Source organism: Pinus tabuliformis, chromosome X (genome assembly GCF_031772625.1).
Source record: "Pinus tabuliformis cultivar Carrire ecotype Pingquan chromosome X, CPIR1, whole genome shotgun sequence".
NCBI classification, from domain to species: Eukaryota; Viridiplantae; Streptophyta; class Pinopsida; order Pinales; family Pinaceae; genus Pinus; species Pinus tabuliformis.
The window spans coordinates 1,513,993,460-1,514,015,715 of record NC_142308.1 but is presented as its reverse complement, the minus strand read 5'-3'; the positions used below and the strand labels follow the sequence as shown (position 1 = coordinate 1,514,015,715).

General features: G+C 35.8%; 1 pseudogene; it reads right to left on the bottom strand.

The window, feature by feature from the left end:
* Window positions 1-10,015: 10,015 nt before the first annotated feature.
* LOC149145805 (uncharacterized) lies at window positions 10,016-16,251 on the bottom strand (annotated as a pseudogene).
* Window positions 16,252-22,256: the final 6,005 nt, after the last annotated feature.

The following is a 22,256-nucleotide window of genomic DNA, read 5'->3' as shown; positions in this document are numbered from 1 at the left end:
TGAATATTGAACAAGAAAACGTTTATATGAGATTGTTTGTGCAGTCACTTGAAGGAAATGTGAGGATTTGTTTTAGGCAGTTACCAGCAACTTCCATTAGAAATTGGGAAGAGCTTACAACAATATTTAAAAATCAATAGGGTGTGAAAAAGGATCCTCTTTATTTCCTCACAGAATTTGAAGAGCTTAAAAGGAACTTTGGTGAACCATTATCATATTTTATCAAAAGATTAAATAAACTCTATCACAAAATGCCTACTAATTATAAGCCCCGTGTAGTAGCAGCTAAGTCTAGATTTCCTAAAGCTTTTGATGATGAATTTGTTGTTATGCTACGAGAGAGAACCTCAAGAACTCTTGAAGATATGCAAACAAACGCTATAGAAGTAGAAGCAAATATGGCAACCTCCACTTCTATAGAACTTAAGGAAGAAAAGACCCAAAGAAAACTCAAATATGTTCAAGAAGCCTCTAGTTCCTCTAAGACTAAATTAGAAGACTCAAAAATAGATGAAATAACATCTCTTATTAGAAACCTATCAAATAGGATTTCCAAGATTGAGACCCAACCCAGGACAATACAACAAATAGTTACTAGACATCAAAACCAAAATCAAGGTTAATATAAAAGAAATCCACCACTACAAATTCTTCAGAGATCTAGCAATGATCAACAGATTCCTACTCCTATATTGATAGATGACCAACAACCTGATGATAATACTATGACAATTACTAAAGATATTAATAGTATGGATTCTTCTTCCAATCAAACAGCCATCATTCCTCTCTCACAATAGAATCAAGTTCAGGAAGATCATGAGGCTTCACAAGTCTCTATATATCATGCTTTCTCTGAATTTTTAACTGCAGAGTTAAACAAAGAGGTATGATCTTAGGCCTAGGCCTGGTCCTGGGAGACCTCCAAACAAAACTCCAATAATTGAACGATATACCAAAACTGTTGAAGCTCAAACAACTCTTATTCAACCCTTAGATTAGTCAATTGATACTACCCAAACTGGTAAAAGCATTTTGACTACATTTAATGTTGAAAAAGAATTAGAGAGGGTTAAGATCCCAATTCCACTGTTAGAACTTTCTAAAAACCCTGGTTACAAAAGCCAAGTCACAAAATGGATACAAAATAGCTCGGTTGATGCTGAAGGTGATGTCATAAGTCTACAAGATGAAAAACCAGCAGTATTTTTTGGCCCTAGTTCAGACATGATAGATGAGATAGTGCCTCCTTTCTATGTAGCTCTTAAAAAAATGACTCCATGTTGTAAACCTGTATGCTTGATTCAGGAGCATCACACAACCTTATGCCAAAATTTATCATGGATCATTTGAAACTCAACATAACTAGATCCTACCATGACTTGTCCACCTTTGATTCTAAAAAGGTGCCCTATTTAGGATTGATCAAGGATCTAGTGGTTACCCTTGCCCAAATTCCAGTGAAAAGTGTAGTACTTGATATTTTTGTCACATATATCCCTCCCAAGTTTGGAATGCTCCTTTCTAGGTCTTGATGTGCCAAATTAGGGGGAACTCTATAGATGGATATGTCATATGCTACTATTCCTGTTTATGGAGGAGAGCAATTAAGATTGTATAGAGAGGTAAGATTTATACATACTATTTGTAAGACTGACCAACCAAGGCACCATCCAATTTATGCAATAGATCAAGACTTTGGATGTTTTCAACTCACTTCAAACCAACATAAAACTCAAGTCCAAATTGAAGATGTAGTTGAATGTCCTAAACCAAACCAAACTGATATTTGGAAACTATTCTTTGATGGCTCTTGTATGAAAGATGGGTCATGAGCTGGAGTAATTTTAGTTTCACCTAAAAAAGAAAATATAACCCAATCATGTAAATTATACTTCGAAGTTACAAATAATGTGGCTGAATATGAAGCTTTATTTTTAGGATTGCAACTAGCCAAAAGCTTAAAAGTTCAAAACTTAAGTGTTTTTACTGATTCAGAACTTATTGTTAAGCAAGTAAGAAATTCTTGCTAGACCAAGCACCGTAGACTTAGGTCCTACCGAAATGAAGTATGGTATTCAGTTGAAAACTTCTTTGATGCTTTTAATTTGACACATATTCCTAGAGATTAGAATATTCATGAAGATGCCTTAGCTGTCTCTTCTAGCTCTTTAAAAATTCCTAATCATACTGATGTACTCTATTAGATACAAGTCAAATATAGGCCATCTATCCCAGATAATCTAAAACATTAGCAAATATTCGAAGATGATGAACATTTTAAATCATTTCTGTAAGTAATAGATGATTTTTCATTTCTACAAATTGATGAAGATAGAATTGAAATAAATGAAAATGAAGATGGAAATGATACTTCAGATTTTAAAACCCAAATTTCTTATCATGACATTATTCAATTATCTAGTAATTTTATTCCAAAAGGACTCATTCCTTTAGAAAAATTGTTTGATCAAAATGATGTCCTTCGAAACCCTCAATCCATTTCTTTAGAAGATGACATAGAAGAGATTAATATTGGAACTGATGAAGATATCAAAAACATCAAAATATGTACATCTCTAGACCATGAGATCAAAGCTCAATATCTTAAGTTACTGCAAAATTATAAGGATGTTTTTTTTGGACTTATGTTGATCTAAAGACCTATGATAGTCCATTAATACATCATAAGATTCCTTTGAAGCCATAAGCAAAACCTTATCAATATAAACTTAGAAGGATAAATCTATCCCTTCTACCAACTGTAGAAAGGGAGATTATTAAAATTCTAGATGCTCAGATCAGCCTCCCTCTTAGATATTCTAATTGGTTGCAAATCTATTTCTTGTTAGAAAGAAAAATGGAGAAATAATATTGTGTGGATTTTAGAAATTTGAACAAAGAATAATTAAAAGATAATTATCCTTTGCCCAAAATGGATTAGTTACTTCAAATGGTTGCAGGAGCATAAAGACTTTCTACGCTTGATGGTTTTTCAGGTTACAATCAGGTGAATGTTGATACAGCAGACAAAGAGAAGAGAACCTTTACAACACCCTGGGTACATTCATGTATGCTAGGATGCCATTTGGCTTAACCAATGCTGGAGCAACATTTCAGAGATCTATGGACATAGCTTTTATGGGTCAGTTAAATAAATTTGTGGTTATTTATCTTGATGACATAACTATTTTTTTCTAAATCTAATCAGAAACATCTAAAGCACTTGATGAAGGTTTTTGACAAGTGTAGAAAATTTGGAATATCAATGAACCCTAAGAAGTCCTTGTTTGCTGTCAAAGAAGGAAAACTATTGGGCCACATAATTTCAAAGGAGGAAGTAGTAATTGATCCCAAACAAGTATCTACCATTGAAACATTGACCTTACCTAGAAACACGAAGGAGATTCAAGCTTTTCTAGGCAAGATTGATTTTCTAAGGAGGTTTATTCCAAATTATATAGAGATTGTAAAAGATATAACTGACATGCTCTGAAAGGACCATGAAATCAAATGGATTGCCTCTTCTAGGCATGCATTTGAAAAAATAAAAAGGGCTATCTCTGAACCTCCCACCTTAGCCTGCCTTGGTTATACTGAGCCATTTATTATTTTCTCTTTTGCCTCTGAAACAACCTTAGCTGCCATTCTATTACAGAAAAATGAAGATTCCCATGACCAACCCATAGCCTTTTTCAGCAAGGTTATGAGAGATGCTGAACTTAAGTATGAAAAAATTGAGAAGCAAGCCTCATTCAGGATGTATGTTTTACATTCACCTATTATTGCTTATGTTCCTAATAGTGTTGTGAAAATTGTCCTAACCCAACCAGATACTGATGGGAAAAGAGGTAGATGGATCACTCAAACTCTGGACTTTGATCTAACTATCAAGACTACCAAGTTAGTAAATGATCAAGGATTAGCCAAGCTTCTAGCTGAATCTAACTTCAAAGTTCTTGGAATCAATTTTGTTTTAGAAATACAAGGGAAGAATACATAAGAAGCTTTTGTCCTTGCAGAAGGGGAGAATCCACAAGAACCTCTACCTTCAGAGCAAATCAATCCTATGCACATTGATGAAAAATTCTTGTTGTTAAATTGGAATCAAGATATTGTAAATTTCTTGATCCATTTTGAGTGTCCAACATCATTCTCCAAAACCCAGTGTAAAAACCTTAAGTTAAAATCAGTCAAGTACTGCATTATAAATGCAAATTTATACTGGAAAGATCCACTGAATATTTTGTTATTATGTTTAAAAGAATTAGAAACTGAAGGAATCATTGATCAGTTTCATACAGGATTTTGTGGGGAACATTATGCTTGGAGAGAAACAGCATACAAGATTCTGAGGGAAGGATTTTATTGGCCCACATTGTTCTTACAAGTAGGGGAAAAGGTCAAAGGTTGTGTTCCATTTCAAATGTTTGCTGGTAAACAAAAATCAGCAGTTCTTCCACTTGTTCCATCAATAGTTTCAACACCTTTTTCTCAATGTGGATTAGATTTTGTTGGAGAGATTCACCCCACTTCAAGTAATCAACATATATTGATCCTCACTAAAACAGACTACTTTACTAAATGGGTGGAAGCAATTCTAGTCAGAAATGCTACTGATTCAGTAGTAATTAAGTTTATTGAGGAGAATATCTTATCTAGATTTGGTTGCCCAACTCAAATTATCACTGATAATGGAACAACATTTTCTAGTGTTAAAATGATTGACTTTTGCTAGAAATATCAAATTCTGTTACATCATTCAACTCCATACTACCCTCAAGGTAATGGCCTTGTAGAGTCACCCAACAAAAGCCTGGTAAAGGTAATAAAAAAGACTCTAGTTGATCATAAGAAGAGCTAGGATTCACATTTGATTTACGCAGTATGGGAAAACATAATTACTACAAAGAGATCAGCTGGAAAATCTCAATTTCAATTAGTCTATGGGAAAGATGCAATCTTCCCTACCAATATGGCCTTCCCTGTTTTAAAATTCCTGCAGGATTCAACAGATGAACCTCATGATTTTCCAAGAAGATTAAATTAGAGTATTGGACTTAATGAAAATAGAGATGAAGTTCAATACAATTTGAATAAATATTAGAATAAGATGAAGACCTTGTCTAACATAAGAGCTAGGGAAAGGGTCTTTAAGGAAGGTGATCTAGTTATAAGATGAGATGCCAGGAGAGAAGATAAAGGGAAGCATGTCAAATTTGACAATCTATGGTTTGGACCTTTAGCAATTGTTGAAGTGAAGGGTAACAACACTTTTGTGTTTCAGAATATTGAAGGGCTATATTCCACTTATCTTGTAAATGGAAGGTTTCTCAAACATTACATTTGCTACTAAGAAGTTGAAATAGCTTTCATTGTAAATACTTTGGTTTTCTTTTACCTTTCCAGATGTCAGTGTGATTTTCTTTACAGTAAGGACTCCATAGCCCGAGGAGAAGGCACATGGATCTGCAGGTTCTCTGCATTCTACATGAGAAAGCAGTCCCCAAATGGAACCAATGTTGTAGCATTTTTGGTTTTGATAAGATAGAATATTTGAAAAAAATTTAAGCTAGGATATGGACATAACAATAGTGAATAAAATGATTTTGAAAATATCTTGATGACGATGTCCATATCAAACAAAATGTTAGGTTAGATGCCCTAAAAAATCAAGGCAAAAAGAGAATGTTAGGTTAGAAAGGAAAGAAAATAAATAAACTCTAAAAGTGAGCAAGTCTAAATGCCACTACTATTGTTTATGAAAAATAATGGTTGTGTGTAGCTTGTCTTAAATGCCACAACCCATGACAGTCAAATAGTTTAATCTTGACTACTTCATGTTTTAAATTTGATGTTATAGGTAGACAATAAAGATCTCGCTAAACTGTTTAATCTTGGCAGATCAATATTTAGGTAGAGAATAATAAGTTGCTCATCGGTTTAATCCAAGCCCTTGCATGTTATAAGGTTAGAATGAGATAGTTGTTTTTATAAAATAAAAAGAAAGGAAAAGGGTTTGCTAGCTTAAATGTACCCATTAAGTGAAGAAAAAATGATAGGATAAGCAAAGGGTAAGTAGAAGAAAGGTTGCAGAAGTTGGATTATTGATTGGACAAAATGTACATTTATCATGTTTTACCATGTGTTTCTATGTCCATGAGGCAATTACACAAGGAAAATGAAGGTCTACTTTACTAATTTCATCGCTATATTTACTAATTTTCCATTCCCACCTTCATACAATTCATATTATTTCATTTTCCATAAAAACCCCTTTTCCTAAGGTTAAAATCCTTTTTACCTAGGAATGGTGAAAATCTCATGTAAAATCCATTTTTACCCCAAAAACCCACAAGAAGATGTTTACCCTAAGTATTAATGCATATATGCAAAGAGAAAATAACCCATGAAAAGCATTAGACTTAGTGTATTTCCACTTTCCGCATTATATTTCATATATTTCCCCTTTCCGCTTATATTTCATATATTTCCCCTTTTCCACTCATATTTTCATATTAACACTAACCTATAGTATTAAACCCCTAAAAGTCCCTTTTCCCATATATATTAACTCCCTTTACTAAATAACTTGAAACCTTAAATTTTATAATAAAACCATGTATTTCATAAATTATCACATCGCAAGCCTTTCATATGAATGCACTCTCCTCCGATTGCGATATGCGATACGTTATGGACCCAGACTTAACACAATATATATTATAATCCATTTCCATATCGCATCTGCCCCTCATCGCAACTCTTGGCTATAGCATTACCCTCTGCCATTGTGATCTCTGATATGCGATGGGAACCTAGCCCCGATCACATATTATCCATGGTTCATTTCCGCATCATGTCTGGCCCCTATAACATTCCTTTGCAATCGGCCTTTCCTCCACTAAACTCTAAATTCGATATATGATGAACTTGGACCTGATATCATTTATCTGGCCGAATTCATATTTTTTCAAGTCCGCCATACCATGTTTTGCAAAGGTTTTCTTTGTTAAACTATTTTTATGTTTTAAATGAAGAATCAACCTAAACTTTTGTTTAACCATAAAACCTTGCTAATCTCAGTCTTTAACCCATAATAATGTGCCATACCACCATAATAGATCCGTAATTCTCCTTTTCTCCACCACTGTCCGATCTAATGCATTCAATTCCAACGGCGCTTAGCAATTTCAAATTGGCTCTCTGTATGGGAATTACCCACCCGAAAAGAGGTATTGCACTAACCTCCCTTGCTACATGTCAGGCTCTAGACCATATCAGGTGAACTCTACCAAAACTGCCCATGCCTTATAAGTGGTGCGATGAAAACCAAAATCGCCTCTTAGATAATGACAAAATAGCCATTGTTCACTTTGTGCCATAATTAAAAAAAAAAACTGTTTTTCCATTTAAACGAAAAAATCACCATTTTTCTTTGTTTTTGCCTGTTTTCATAGTGAAGCCTCCATAAGCCTTTACGACCAATAAAACCATTGTTTTACCATCTGATATGCTTTGGACTCCTTCCACTATCCCTTCAACCTCTATAAAGCCTTTGAAGACCTGATGTCACCTATGTTTCTCTTAACAATTTCTGTGTTTTGTAGGTAAAGACTCATGTTCCAGGATTACAAAGAAAAACCTTGTATACAGTTTGAAGACAAATATGAAGATCATATTAAATCATTTTACCGTGTAACATAAAATCTAAAAGGATTTACTATTGAAAAACACAGTAAAAACCTGAAATGCACAGTAAGGGTTACTCAGCAGGGTCAAAGGATATTCACAGAGTTTAAAGAGTATCAAATGAAAGATCAAATGAAGGAATCAACTAAGTTTGAAGGATACAAAAAATCAAGCAACTTAAAAGGTAAAATATTAAACAACGAAGGCAGCACAACCTGAATAAAAGGGACATCAAGAAGTAACTCAATAGCTGCCCCTATCTTCTTGCATGAAGATCTTTCCTTTCCTAGAATAAATCTTAAACAATTTTAGGATATTTTCTTAGTTTCATTATTGTATAAATAACTCTCTTCTCGAGTTGTTAATCGTTTGAAGTTCAAGGTTCATAGTTCATTTCTTGTTAAGTTGTGGCTGTTTATTCTACTTTGAACCTGGAAGCCACCTTTGAAGGAAGCTTTTCTAGACACTTGATGTACTCAGTCTTTCTAGAACCTTAATACAAAGTAGAGGATTCTGAATTTGGTTTTACACAGCTTGTGTTATCCTGTAATTTTTTCTAGTTATCAATCATTATGTTTTTCTTCATATTCTTATGACTTATAGAGATATCTAGGTAGGAATAATTATGTCTCAATTTATTCCTATAAGCTCCTGAACTGATAAACTATTAAGAGAATGGATTAATGAACTGTCTGTTTAGCTAATCCCCTCTAATCAATAAATCATCAGCATCTTTTGTAAGCTTAAGTATACTGCCTTGAATGTTTAGAATGTAGTTTACAAGGTTTTCATACTTATGATTGTTCTATTTTACAATCTGGAAACTGTGATAATCATATTATTTTCTGTCTTCTTCTCACCACTATTTCATCTATATCACTGTGTAAATTTTTATAGCAGCCCTGTGCTGAGATATTAATATTATCCAAAGGATTAAGTATTTCAATTCTAAATCTGTCTTCGTTCATTGGTCTTCCAAAACTAAAACCAAAACCCCCAAAAAAATTATTTTAGATGCTCTGGCATTGGTAGCTGACCTACTACTATCTCAGAGGTACAAAAACATATATAATGGACAAAAGTCATATTATTTTGTTACTGGTATGGTTTCCCTAATACACCAACAACTATATGCAAATTTGTTATATATCTACTCTAAAAGAAATACAAAAATCTATCTAAAATTGTATATATGTGTAATACAAAATTATACATCAATTTACACTTATATATATATATATATATATATATATACAATGAAAGTATTTTAAAATATTTCCTCTCTATCAAGTGTATAAACAACAAGAATGATAACTTCTTTAAACAAAACTATGACAAATTCATTAAAATCTTTTACATAATGATGATCTAAAAATATAGTTTAATAATATAATTTAATCAACCAATCCAAATCAAATAATTTAATTAATAAAATGTTAAAAATAATTATAGTATTTGAAATAATTTTAAAACACTCCCTGTTACGAAATAATTTCACATATATTCTTTAGGTATATACTAACTATATACAACTTGAAGACCAATATAAAAGAACAAGTATTGCAACCTAGATCATCATCGATGATCTCGAAATTAACTACGCTCACCATAAGCTTGAATACATTATCCACCACTTTCCAAGCCATTTCCAAAAGCAACCCTAGATGCATGCATAGATAGTAAAGAATTCAAACAATTGATACTATTCTGCCCAAAGTTAGTGTTTTAAATGGAAACATTCTTAAAACATGTGTTTCTTAAAAACAATGCAGTTAATACTATTATGCCCACAGTCACATGCATGTTTAAAATACAAGAGATGTTAAAATATTGTGAAACTTTCTCAAAACCAGTGGTGTTGGATAAATTTAGCTATGAGTCACAAAAAAATGCTTCATACAAAATACAAAAACTCTAGTAGTCCATGTAAAGATACAAAGGGAGATTTGAATACTACCTAGTTCAGAAATAATTTAAAGCAACCCTTGCCATTTAAAATGAAATTGAGAGGACATTCTAGATATGTACTGCATGCTACCTAGTAATTCAAGATGGAAAGAGAAAAGAGGATCACGTGAGAGAGGGAAATAAACATAGCATAAGAGAAAGCCCTTAACTCCTAGGGTAGAGTGGGCTAGAAATGAAAGTGGTACCCCTTAACTGCTAGGGTAGAGTGGGTAAGAAATGAAAGAGAGAGCCCTTGACTCTTAGGGTAGAGTGGGGTGGAAATGAAAGAGGTACCCCTTAACTCCTAAGGTAGAGTGGGGAAGAAATGAAAGAGGGAGCCCTTAACTCTTAGGGTAGAGTGGGCAGAAATGAAGGACTAAAGTTCAGGTGGAGCTATAGTCTCTAAGAATGTTAAAGGATCAACTTTCCTAAGAAGGTTAACCCATTACTCCATCCCCTGATCCTGATATGCTAAGTTCATGTCTAGCCAACGATCATAAATTTTTCTTTTGCATTCCATGTTTATACCCATGGTATGATCTACAAACTCAAGAAATTACTCCACAGAGAAATTGCTACTCGAGGGTTCCACTTTTACTTTTTTCTTATACCAAGTCAACGTTGTTGTGCCATTCAAGGATGAATACGCCACAACTGTTGGAAAGGAAGAGAATATTAAACAAAAATTCACACAATACACATGAGTTGTGACTCTTGTATTGATCACACAAATAACTTTATTCTTACATTGAACCTGATGAAGGGTATTTAACTTGTTCCAACTAGCCACTCACCTAAAATATCTTGACATGCAACCAAACAACTTGACATGCAACCACACACTATAATTTCGACTATGAATTATCTCGACTTGACTCAATGCTCCAACACTCAACCCTCAACAATCAGTTAACTGACTCTCTAATTTTAGCCAACTCCTCATGCCAAAGTAATTAGCTTATTTTAACACTCCCCCTTAATTACAACCAGTAAACTAAGACTAACTTATAAAAACTCAAACATGCCTGCTGGTCTGTGTCTCGGCTAGGCTTACAACACCCAAGTTTCTTCTATGAAACTCAAATACATTTTTCTCTAATGACTTAGTAAATATGTTAGCCAATAGATCACTAGATTTGTAAGGCTTCAAGTGAACTTCTCCATTTCTCACAAGTTCTTTAATAAAGTGATATCTAGTATCAATATGATTGCTCTTTTCATGAAACACACAATTCTTGGATAGTGCAATCATTCAGGTGTTGTCACAATATATTGTTGTTGATCCTTGTTGTTTCTACTTGTGTTCATAAAATAGTATTCTTAACCATACTTCTTGACATGTTGTTGATGTTGCGGCTACATATTCTGCTTTTGTTGATGAAAGTGTCACAATGGGATGCTTCTTAGATTCCCATGAAATCACACCTGAATCAAGATGGAACACAAAACTACAAGTTCTCTTCCTATCATCCAAACAACCTGCAAAATCACTATATGTGTATAGAATCAAATACTTCTTTTTTGTGCTTACATACATTATGCCACAATCTCTAGTTCCTCCTATGTATCTCAGAATTCTTTTTCCTACACTTCAATGTGTGTCTTTTGCAGTCTCCATAAATATGGAAATCAAAATCACTCCTTGCATAATATCCGGTCTTGTAGCTATAAGATAAATGAGGATGGCAACAAATATTTTGAAAAGACTTGGATTGACATCTGATCCTTCATCATCCTTGCTTTACTTTGTATCTATTGCAACTGGTGTAGGGAGAGGTTTGCAAATTTTCCATCCTAAATATTTTCAACACATTTTTGGCATATTTATTTTGACAAATAAGAATTCCTTTTCCCAGATTTATCAACTTGTATGCCAAGAAAATATTTCACGAAACCAATATTTGCGATCTCAAATTATTTAACGATGGATGCTATAAATTCATCTAACACAAAACCAGTCGTAAAAATCATGTCATCAACATATAAGGAAATAATCAAAATCTGTCCATTCTCATTTACCTTTGTGTACAAGATAGGCTCAATGTTGCTTCTATAAAATCCATTCTTGATCATGATGCTATCAATTCTACTATACCAAGATCTAGGTGCTTTCTTTAGTCCACAGAGTACTTTCTCCAACATGTATACTTTATCTTTGTCACCTCCAACTTCATATCCTCGAGGCTACTTCACACAAATTTATTCTTCTAGAATTCCATTGAAGAAGGTTGATTTCACATCAATCTGATATACTTTCCACTTGTTTTGAGCTGCTATGGCTAGAACTTCTCTTACAGTATCCAATCTGGCTTCCAGAGAAGACATTTCTTCGAAGTCTATTCCTGGTTGCTGTGAGAATCTTTTGCTACAAGTATTTCTTTAAATTTGTGAATTTCACTTTTCTCATTCAACTTTGTCTTGTACACCCACTTCACACCAATGATATTTTTGTCCTTTGGTAAATTAATCAAATCCACTGTATCATTCTTTTCAATAGCTTCAATTTCTTCATCCATGGCTTGCACCCAATTTTCATCTCTAATTTCTTCTTCAAATGAAGAAGGTTAAGGTTGGAATGAAAACAATGCAAAATTTGAACTAACATCCAAATCATCATAAATATCTTTTAGACTTATCATCTTTCTCTTACCATTGTTTGACTCATCACTTGATTTATTGTTAGGAGAAGCTTGATCTATTGATCTGCTTGAAGATCCATGCTGCTCAGAAAATCATGGAGTCCTTGTTTGTGTGTCTATGTTTGGTGTCTTCACCTGTGATTCTTACTGCTCCTTTTCTGCTACATCATCTTCTTCAATCAGTGGCACTTGTGCATCAACTATTTTGTCTATACTACCATTCCACGACTCTTTTTCTTTGAACATATCATCTCTATTAATTATGGTCTTGTTGGTGATAGGGTTATACAATTTGTAATCTTTTGATTTCTCATTATAACGAGTAAATATGCATTTTTCACTTTTATCATCCAAGTTTTCTCTTAGCTATTTAGGAACATGTGCATAAGCTACACATCCAAATACTCTGAGATAAGATACAAAGACATACCTGACCATACTTATTTTGGTACTCTATTCATCACACTGTTTGTAGGAGATATATTGATCACATAAATAACACATCGAACTTCTTTTGCCCAATACTCATTAGACAAGTTTTTGTCTTTCAACATGCTTCTTACCATGTTCATAATTGTCTTGTTCTTTCTCTCTACTACATCATTCTATTGCGTTGTGTACCTGGTTGTAAATTGTCTTCTGATTCTATGTTGTTTGCAGTAATCATGAAATGCCTTTGATTCATACTCTCCACCACGATTTAACCTCAATACCTTGATCTGTTAATCACTTTCATTCTCTCCTAAGGCTTTGAATTCTTTAAACCTTACAAAAATTTTAGACTTCTTCTTCAAGAAGTAAACCCACGTTTTTCAGCTATAGTCATCAATGAAAGTGAGGAAGTAACTACTTCCACCAATCGACTGTGTTCGTATAGGTCCACACAAGTTTGTATGCACTAGCCCAAGAGGTTGATTTACTCAATATGTGACTCCCTTTGGAAAACTTTCACGTGTTTCTTTCCTAAGATGCAACACTCACTAGTACTAGAAGGTTCTTTGATGGGAGGTAATCCTCTGACCATCTGTTTCTATTATAGCAATCTTAAACCAGAAAAGTGCAAGTGTCCAAATTGAAAATGTCATTATAACCAATGATCATTAGAACATGGAACTTAAAAGAGCTAACATCATCACTGTAATTCATAATTAGAGGAAAGAGTTTGTTCCTCATCACGTGCACCTTCGTTATCAATGGCTTTCTTGGGGGCTTGTCATATATAACAAATTCTTGACCTTGAAAGATAAATCTATATCCTTTCTATGTCAATTGACCAACACTTGTCAAATTATGTTTAAGACTAGGAACATAATATACCTTTGAGATTGCCTTCGGCTCCCCCATCTTGGTCAAAATGTTGACCACTCCTTTTCCATCTACATCGATAGTCTTGTCAGTTCCTAACTTTACCTGTGTTTTCACAGACTAATCCAAATTTGCAACAAAATTCTTGTCGCCTATCATGTGGTTACTGCAACCACTGTCCAACAGCCACACATTATCATAAGGTTCATGCATGGTATGGAAATATAGGAACATCGAGTTAGTACTCTATGTAGTGACATTAGCTCTTTGTTTCCCTTGATCAACTATCTTCTTCCTACAATCATGAACATATTGACCACATTTATTGCAATAATAAGATCCCACCTATGATTTGTTGAATCTTTGATTATTGCTGAAGTTTCTGTAGTTGCTTCCACTTTCATGTTCATGGTCTTCTCAAACATCTCTCTGGTCACCATATCTTCTACTTTGTCCTTTGCCTCTTGATCTACTTCTTCCTTGGCCTCTATCTCTTAAAATAGAAGCCTCACTTTTGAAAGTGGTTTCTAAAGTGGAATCCTTATTTCTATCTATCCTTTCCTCATGTGATAAAAGTGATCCCATCAACTCATAAACTGTTAATGATGCCAAATATTTGGATTCTTCTATGGCTACTACCACAACATCAAATTTGGTAGACAAACATATGAGGACCTTCTCAACTGTTGTTTGATATTTAAGTTTCTCATCATAAATTTTAACTCATTTACGATAGTCATGACTCAATTAATGAAATAATCGATGTCATTTGTCCCCTTCATCTGAAGACATTCAAAATCCTTCCTAGTGTTCTACAACTTAACAATATTGACTTTAGCCATATCTTTATAGCTTGTCACCAAAGTATCTGATGCTTCCTTTGTTGAGGACATGATCATAATTTTATGGAACACTACTGAGTCCACTCCTTGCTGTATAAGCTGCAACGCTTGTGCATTCTTCTTGTTTTCTTTTTTGCATTGTTTACTCTCTGCACTAGTGAGAGCTCATTCTTCTGCTTCATCCTTAGGTTTTGAAAATCCAACCTGGACATAATCCCAAACATTATGAGCCTGCAACATGGCCACCATCTTAATGACCCACACATCATAATCTTTCGAATGGTGGGAACTGGGGTTGGAAATTTGAGAAAGCTATATTTCTTAGAAACTTCTCTTTATAAACTCAAAATTTCTCCTTTTAAAAACTTTTCAAAACCTAAAATTTTTATAAAAAATTCTTTATAAAAAATCCCTTTATTATTTTTTAATATAAAATTTATTTTATATAAAAAAAATATTTATATATAAAAAAATCTTTATATGAAAAAAACTCTTTATAATCGTTCCTTGAGAAATCATATGATAAACTTATGCATTAAAAAATCCACATGAGAAGATAATTAAAATCGTACCCACTTCACTTTATGAGTTTAGAAAAGATCACGTGACTTTTAAAACCTAAGTGACTATGGCTTTTGACTTCCAAACATTAAAAAAAAACATTGACTTCATATTCTTACTAAGTCTGCCTTTTTTTGTATACGTCACAGGACTTGCACTCCCCCAACATGCAATAAACTATGCAATTAACCCGATATTTTATAGAATCATAGTTAAATGAAAGCTGCGTGGTTTTTGAACTAATTAAGTGGGAAATTTGTGCATTTTTTAACAGTTTGACAAATTTGCAATGCGGTTTTTGAACTAATTAAGTGGGAAAATGGTGCATTTTTTAACAGTTTGACAAATTTGCAATGCAATTTTTAAAAAAGATGTCGGCCTTCTTTTTTTTGCCCTCTTCTCAGTAGCTCTGCTAGTTATCCTTCTTAGCTCTAATACCAATTTGTTAGAAAAGTAGAGAAGCTTAAACACAAATTCACACAATAGAAACTAGCTATGGATTTTCTATTGATCACACAAATAACTTGATTCTTACAATGAACCCGATGAAAGGTATTTAACCTTTTCCAACTAGAAACATGCCTAAAATATCTTGACATGAAACCAAACAACTTGACATGCAAACACACACTATAACTTAGATTATGAATTATCTCGACTTGACTCAACTCTCCAAAACTCAACACACAACACTCAGTTAATTGGCTCTCTAATTTTAGCTAGAGTAATTAGCTTATTTTAACAACATTTGTCTCCCATTGTGTTATTTTTTGTTGCTGGCAATAGAGAGAGATCATGTCTCCAGAGCTCGACGTTACTATTTACCATCGAAGAATTGTACCCTAGACTGCCCTCTGGATCTGCCTGTTGCACGAATGTTTTGTCATCTTCTTGAAATTCGCCGCTTCCCAAGCTAACGAAATTCTGCTGATTTCCTGCCAAAGGCTTCCAGTTAACATGATACTCGCTGGAATTCAAATCTTCTCCATCGTCATCAAGTATAAAATTGAAGTAATCAGTGTAGCTAGACTGAAGAAAACTGGTATAATCCACCGCAAACATTTTCTTCTCACTTGTTTTGCTATAATCGTAGGGTATTATAGCAGCTATGTTTTCACTATTGTTCTTCTCTTCATCCATGGCACTGCGGACTCCAAATGGGGATGCAGAAACAAGTTCCATTGGTTTCGTTGAGAGTACTCAGGACAAGTCACTGGAATACGAGTAATTATTTCCTGAGGAGTTGATACTGTAATAGGCTTCATGCTGATAAAAACTCATCATATTTTGATCATCAGGTGTTTTGTGAATGATAGGAAAATTACTTGATGCCCCATGATCTTGGGGAGCCTTGGCTTCTTGCATAGGTTGCAAAGGTTGGCGGGCAAGGGATTCAATGTTGTTACCATCCTTTTTGAAAGTATATTTTACTGGTTATGAAATGCAGACATGGTTTTGGAGTTGATGATCGACCTTCTCGTCTAACAACCTCATGAGAATTTCCCTTTAGAAAGACATCAATCCATTTTGACAATCAATAGATCCTGGGAGAAATTGAAGAAAAAGGTGAAGAATACAACATTCATTTCAATGGCTGCAAAATTCTACCTAAAGACGTAATACAAAGGAAAGAAATCGCCATTGTACAAATAATCGACGAGGGTTTACCTCAGTAAAGGGTTTCCACGATATCGTTTTGCCTTGCTATAGCATGTGTAGTAAAACATGTAAATGTGTTAGAAAAACTGCACAGATGAATCTAGCTAGTAAAGGTTGAACACACAGCTTTGCAGAGCAAAAACACTAAAATAAAATTGAAAGAAGAAAAGAATGATGCATTCGAAAATATGTTACAATGCTCATGATATAGCATCACTGGGTGAAGATCCCAAGGTAATGCACTATAGTGCTGATCAATGAGAAGACTCAACACCTACAACAAGTTATGGAGATAACTAGTCAGTTGCGGAGTTAAAGAAGGAGCAAATCAAGGAGTAAATCATGCAAAAGGAATCTTGCATGCAATCCCATGCTCTAACTAAGAGTCCACATGTAGGTGTGTAGTAGTTCCAACATGCAAAAGGAATCTTGCATGCAGTCCTATGCTCTAACTAAGATTCTGCATGTAGGTGTGTAGTAGTTCCAACACCCCCCCTGAACACTACTATGGGGAAAAATAGAAAATGGGCCCTGGCAACTAAGGCCAAAGGTCACCCAAAATACACTGCAACTTGTACTAAAATTGAGGAAAGAGGGAAAACCTCGTGGGAAAACCCCCCCCTCAAAATACAATGTAAGCAAAAGAAAAGAGGAAGAAAAATACAGTTGCTAAGCAATCGTGTCCTTCACTCCAAGAAGATCGCGCAAAGAGCGAAACTTCTGCTTAGTGAATGTCTTGGTGAAGATATCTGCAGTCTGTTCTGCTGAAGGACAGAACTTCAAATCAATGACCCGATCATGTACTAAGTCTCTGATGTAGTGCATATGGATCTCTATGTGCTTCGTCTGTTGCCGCTGTACTAAATCCCTGCAAAATTTGAGAGTGCTTTGGTTGTCACACCAGATGACAATGGGCTGGTGGAACTGGACGACCAACTCAGTGAGGAAGCGTTGTAGCCACAGAGCCTGAATGGTGGTGTTGAATACTCCTCGGTACTCAGCCTCAGCTAAAGAGAGAGCAATAGCAGCCTGCTTCTTGCTCGACCAACAGATAGGGCCAGATCCTAGACTTAGTGAATATACAGAGGTGGACTTTCGATCAATGTTGTCTCCTGCCCAATCAGAATCTGTGAAGCCAAAGAGATTCAATGCAGTGCCTGCTGCATAGTGAATCTCGAAGGTGATGATGCCCTGCACATATCGGAGGATGTGCTTGGCAGCATTCCAGTGTAGCTCATGCGGCTCCTGCATGTATCTGGAAACTCCCCCTACTGCATATGAGAGATCTGGTCTGGAGTGGGTGAGGTACAATAAGCTCCCCACTAGCTGTCGGTAGAGATTGCTATCAACTAATGGAGTGTCACCTCCATCCTCAAGGCGGACCCCAGACAGAAAAGGAGTCAGTTCTGGCTTACAGTTAGTCATGCGAAATCTCTCGAGGAGATCCCGTGCATACTTAGCCTGAGAGAGTTTGATGCCTGTGGCATTCTGGCTAATCTAAAGACCAAGAAAGAAGTGTAATGGACCCATGTCCGTCATCAATAACCTATCATGCAAGGCCCTCTTGACTGTAGAAATGGCTGAAGCCGAGCTGCCAGTGATTAGGAGATCATCTACATACAAAACTAAGATAAGAAGATAATCATGTGTCCTAAGCATGTAAACATTTGGATCAGACTTACATCTTTCAAAGTTTTGTAATAAGAGAAAAGAATCCATCTTCGCGTACCAAGCTCTCGGGGCCTGCTTAAGGCCGTAGAGAGATTTCTTCAGTCTGCAGACCAAAGATGAATCCTGAATGAAACCATGTGGCTAATCCATGTAGATCTCCTCAGATAGGTCTCCGTGAATAAAGGCATTCTTCACATCCATCTGATTTACTTCCCACCGCTAGGAAGCCGCAATGGCAAGTGTAAGGCGTATGGAATCCATCTTTGCTACTGGAGCAAAGGTCTCGTCATAATCAATGCCATGCACTTGTTGGAAGCCTTTGGCTACTAGCCTTGCTTTCCGTTTGGTGATTTGCCCATCTGCAGCACTCTTGGTCCTGTAGACCCATTTGCATTAGACAAGTTTCCTTCCTGAAGGAAGGGGGACCAGATCCCAAGTCTGGTTCTCGAGGAGGGAGTTATACTCCTCCTCCATGGCAGACTCCCAAGATAGATGCCCAGCAGCCTCAGCATAAGACTGTGGATCAGAAGACTGAACCAAATGACAATGCCAGGAGGGTGATGGTTCAGTGGAAGTGAGGAAAATAGGAGGCTCAATAAACTCTGTGCTAGTCCTCTGCAGATCAGAATTATCCCCCACAAGACCATTTCTAGCAGTTGGTTGGTCTTGTGCATATATCTCACATAAGCTCCTTGTTCTCTAATTTATGACAGGGGAATATGATTCACTGCTGGAAGCCCGATCTGGGCTTGGATGTGGATCATCATTTGCATGCACTAGATTTGTATCTGAAGACTCTGTCTTTGCATCTGCATGCTCTTCCTCGGCATCTGCATGATCTGAATCTACATCTGAGTGCACTGAGTCATCATCTCGGACATGAGGTAGATAAGAAGTGTTTGCATGCGGCGCTTGAGGTGCATGCAAGAGACTTTCCTCAAATTTGACACTTCGCTCAATGATGAGCTTGTCCGTAGAGGGAATCAGGAGTCGATATCCCTTCATGACATCAGGGTATCCAACAAAGATGCACTCAATGCTCTGTGGATCAAGAGCTTTCCTCTTTTCAGAGGGGATCCAGGCCCATGCTCGAGAGCAAAAAACACGGAGGTGAGTGACCTCTTGTTTAGTGCCGCTCCAAGCCTCAAAGGGGGTTTGATCCTTGACAGACCTATGAGGAGATCTGTTCTGGATGTAGTTAGCACAATTAAGTGCTTCGGCCCAGAGCTTATGAGGCAATGACTTGGCATGCAACATGCAGGAAGCCATCTCTGTTGGGTCCCTATAATACTAGTGATTACCCCATTACTATTGTAGTTATACCCCTTATTTATATTGATGTACCCATGTAGTGCCCATATTGTTACTATTGTGCCACATAGAAGCCCACTATTGTTATTGTTGTGCCCTACAATATTATTGTTATGTAGGCTTTGATTGTATTGGGACCACTTAGACTCCTATATATAGAAAGGAGGTATTTTCATTTGTATCATCCAAGAATTGTTCATTTATGTAATGTAAAGGAGGTTGCCCCCTCGAAGAGGCTGAATTCTAAGTCGTTGATCTTTCTTTTCTATCTTTTCTTGAGCTGGTTTCATAACATTTGGTATCAGAGCTTTGGATTCTAGGGTTTCGCTGCTCCAAACAGGTCACCGTGGCATTTTCGCTATAACTTTTTTTCTGTGACGTTTCAGAAGTCGCAAACAAAACCCATTTGAGAAGAAATCGCGCTGAACCTTGGGTCCGAATTTCAGAGCTTTTTGTGCGATATTTGCGGAGATATGATCTGAGGAAGTTGGTCTTTTTGCAGACTCCTGAATTACATTCAAAACATGTGACCTGGGGAAAATCGTCATAACTTTCTCTCTGGGGATCGGATTGAAATTTCGTAAGAAGGTACAGAAAGAGGACGGACTGTAGTTTTTTTTTATGTGTGTTTCAGATTCAAAGGTTGAAACAGGGACTCGTGGCAAGTCGTACAAGTTCGCTGTACTGAACCAGTCTAAAAGCTAGTCACTGTGGGAGATTTCACATAAATCTTCCTTGGAGAATCTAATTTGGCTCAAACTTGTGGCATTGGAAATAGGACACAGAAGGCTACTACAGGTAGCAATTTCAGAATTGGAGGATCCGAAATTACAGAGATACATCAGATTCAATATCAGGCTTCTATAAAGTGAAAAAAAAGGTGTGTAGTTTTTTTTTTAATTTTTGTGTAAGCTTGGTTTAACGGAATTCAAAGGGCAGAGTAAAACATTATTATCGGTAACTAATGCCCCGAGGAAAGAAAATGCAAACACCTAGTAAGGAACCTGAAAGCTCTAGCATGACTCATGAAGAAGAGGAAGAAATGCTACATGATATATCAAAATTACAAGAACAAGTGCAACAAATGTCACGCTCACAAAAGCTAACAGAAGCTAAGTTAAGTGGCGTGGAATCTAAGGTAAATGGCGTGGAATCTAAGATAAAGGGCATGGAAGCTAAGATGGATGGCATGGACGCTAAAATTGATGGCATGGATGATAAGATGGATGAATTGAAGAAGTTGCTACAAGAAAGGGTCACTAATGGTGAAAAGGTAGTAAAGGAAACTCATGATGAGAACAAAAGAAATGTTAATCATGATTCCATAGACTCTAATGTTGGATCGAAGACTCACCATGTTCCAAAAATCGATATGAGGAAGTTTGATGGCAAGGATCCCGCCACATGGATATTACAGATGGAGCAATTCTTCGATCTCAATAATGTGCAAAACACACAAAAGGTACGTATGGCAACTTTATATTTGGAACCAAATCAGTTTGTATGGTATCAATGGCTTTGTTCTCGTAAACAATTTATCACTTGGGCAATTTTTACAGAAGAATTGATAGCACATTATGAGGATACAAAAAGCAACACTTTTTTTAGCCAATTGATAAGTCTCAAACAAAAGGGTTCAATAATGGAGCACATTGAGGAGTTCCAAAAATTGAACATAAGGGTAAAAGATATTCCAGGGGAGCATAGGATTGATGTGTTCATAGGGTCTTTAAAGGATAATATCCAACATGATGTGCGCCTTTGGGAACCTGATTCATTAGAGAAGGCATTCAGGTTAGCAAGAAAAATGGAAAGCAAAATTATGGCAACTAGGAAGCATACCGTTCACAAATATAAAGACGGAAGTGTTGTTGCCCATAGTCTTCCACAACCTACAAGGTTGACACCACAACAATTGGAAGAAAAAAGAGCAAAAGGGCTTTGTTACAATTGTGATAGCAAATACACAAAAGGTCATAAGTGTGCTGAGAAGAAATTATTCTACATAGATTGTGAAGAGGAAGAAGAAAAGGAGCAAGAAAGGTCAAAAGAAGAGGATATATTCCAGGAACAAAGCCTAGATGAAGAACAAATAAATCCGACCATATCTTGTAATGCATTGGCGGGAATTACCACTCCTCAAACCATCAAGATAGAAGGACAAATCAAGAAGAAAAAGGTAATAGTGTTGATTGATTCAGGAAGCACCCACAATTTTATTCATTGTAGGGTAGCAAAAGAATTGAATTGCTTCCTATATCCAGCACCAGAGTGTCAAGTGATGATTGCAAATGGAGGAACAATAAATTGTTCTGGAAAGTGCCATAATATCAAGCTATCCATGGGAGAATATGTATTGACTAGCCCAATGCTTTCCATTCCAATGGGAGGTGCTGATGTTGTACTAGGAGTCCAATGGCTACAATCCTTGGGTACAATAGCTTTTAATTTTCAAGAACTTTTCATGAAATTTTCTGTGGAAGGAAAGGAATTTGAATTAAGGGGTATTGCAGGGAAACCAGGAAAGATAATCAGCTCTAATGGCATGACAAAGCTTCTAAAAAAGGAGCAAAGAGGTGTAATTGCACAATTATGTTCGCTAGATGTTTCCACATTGGAATCATCTATT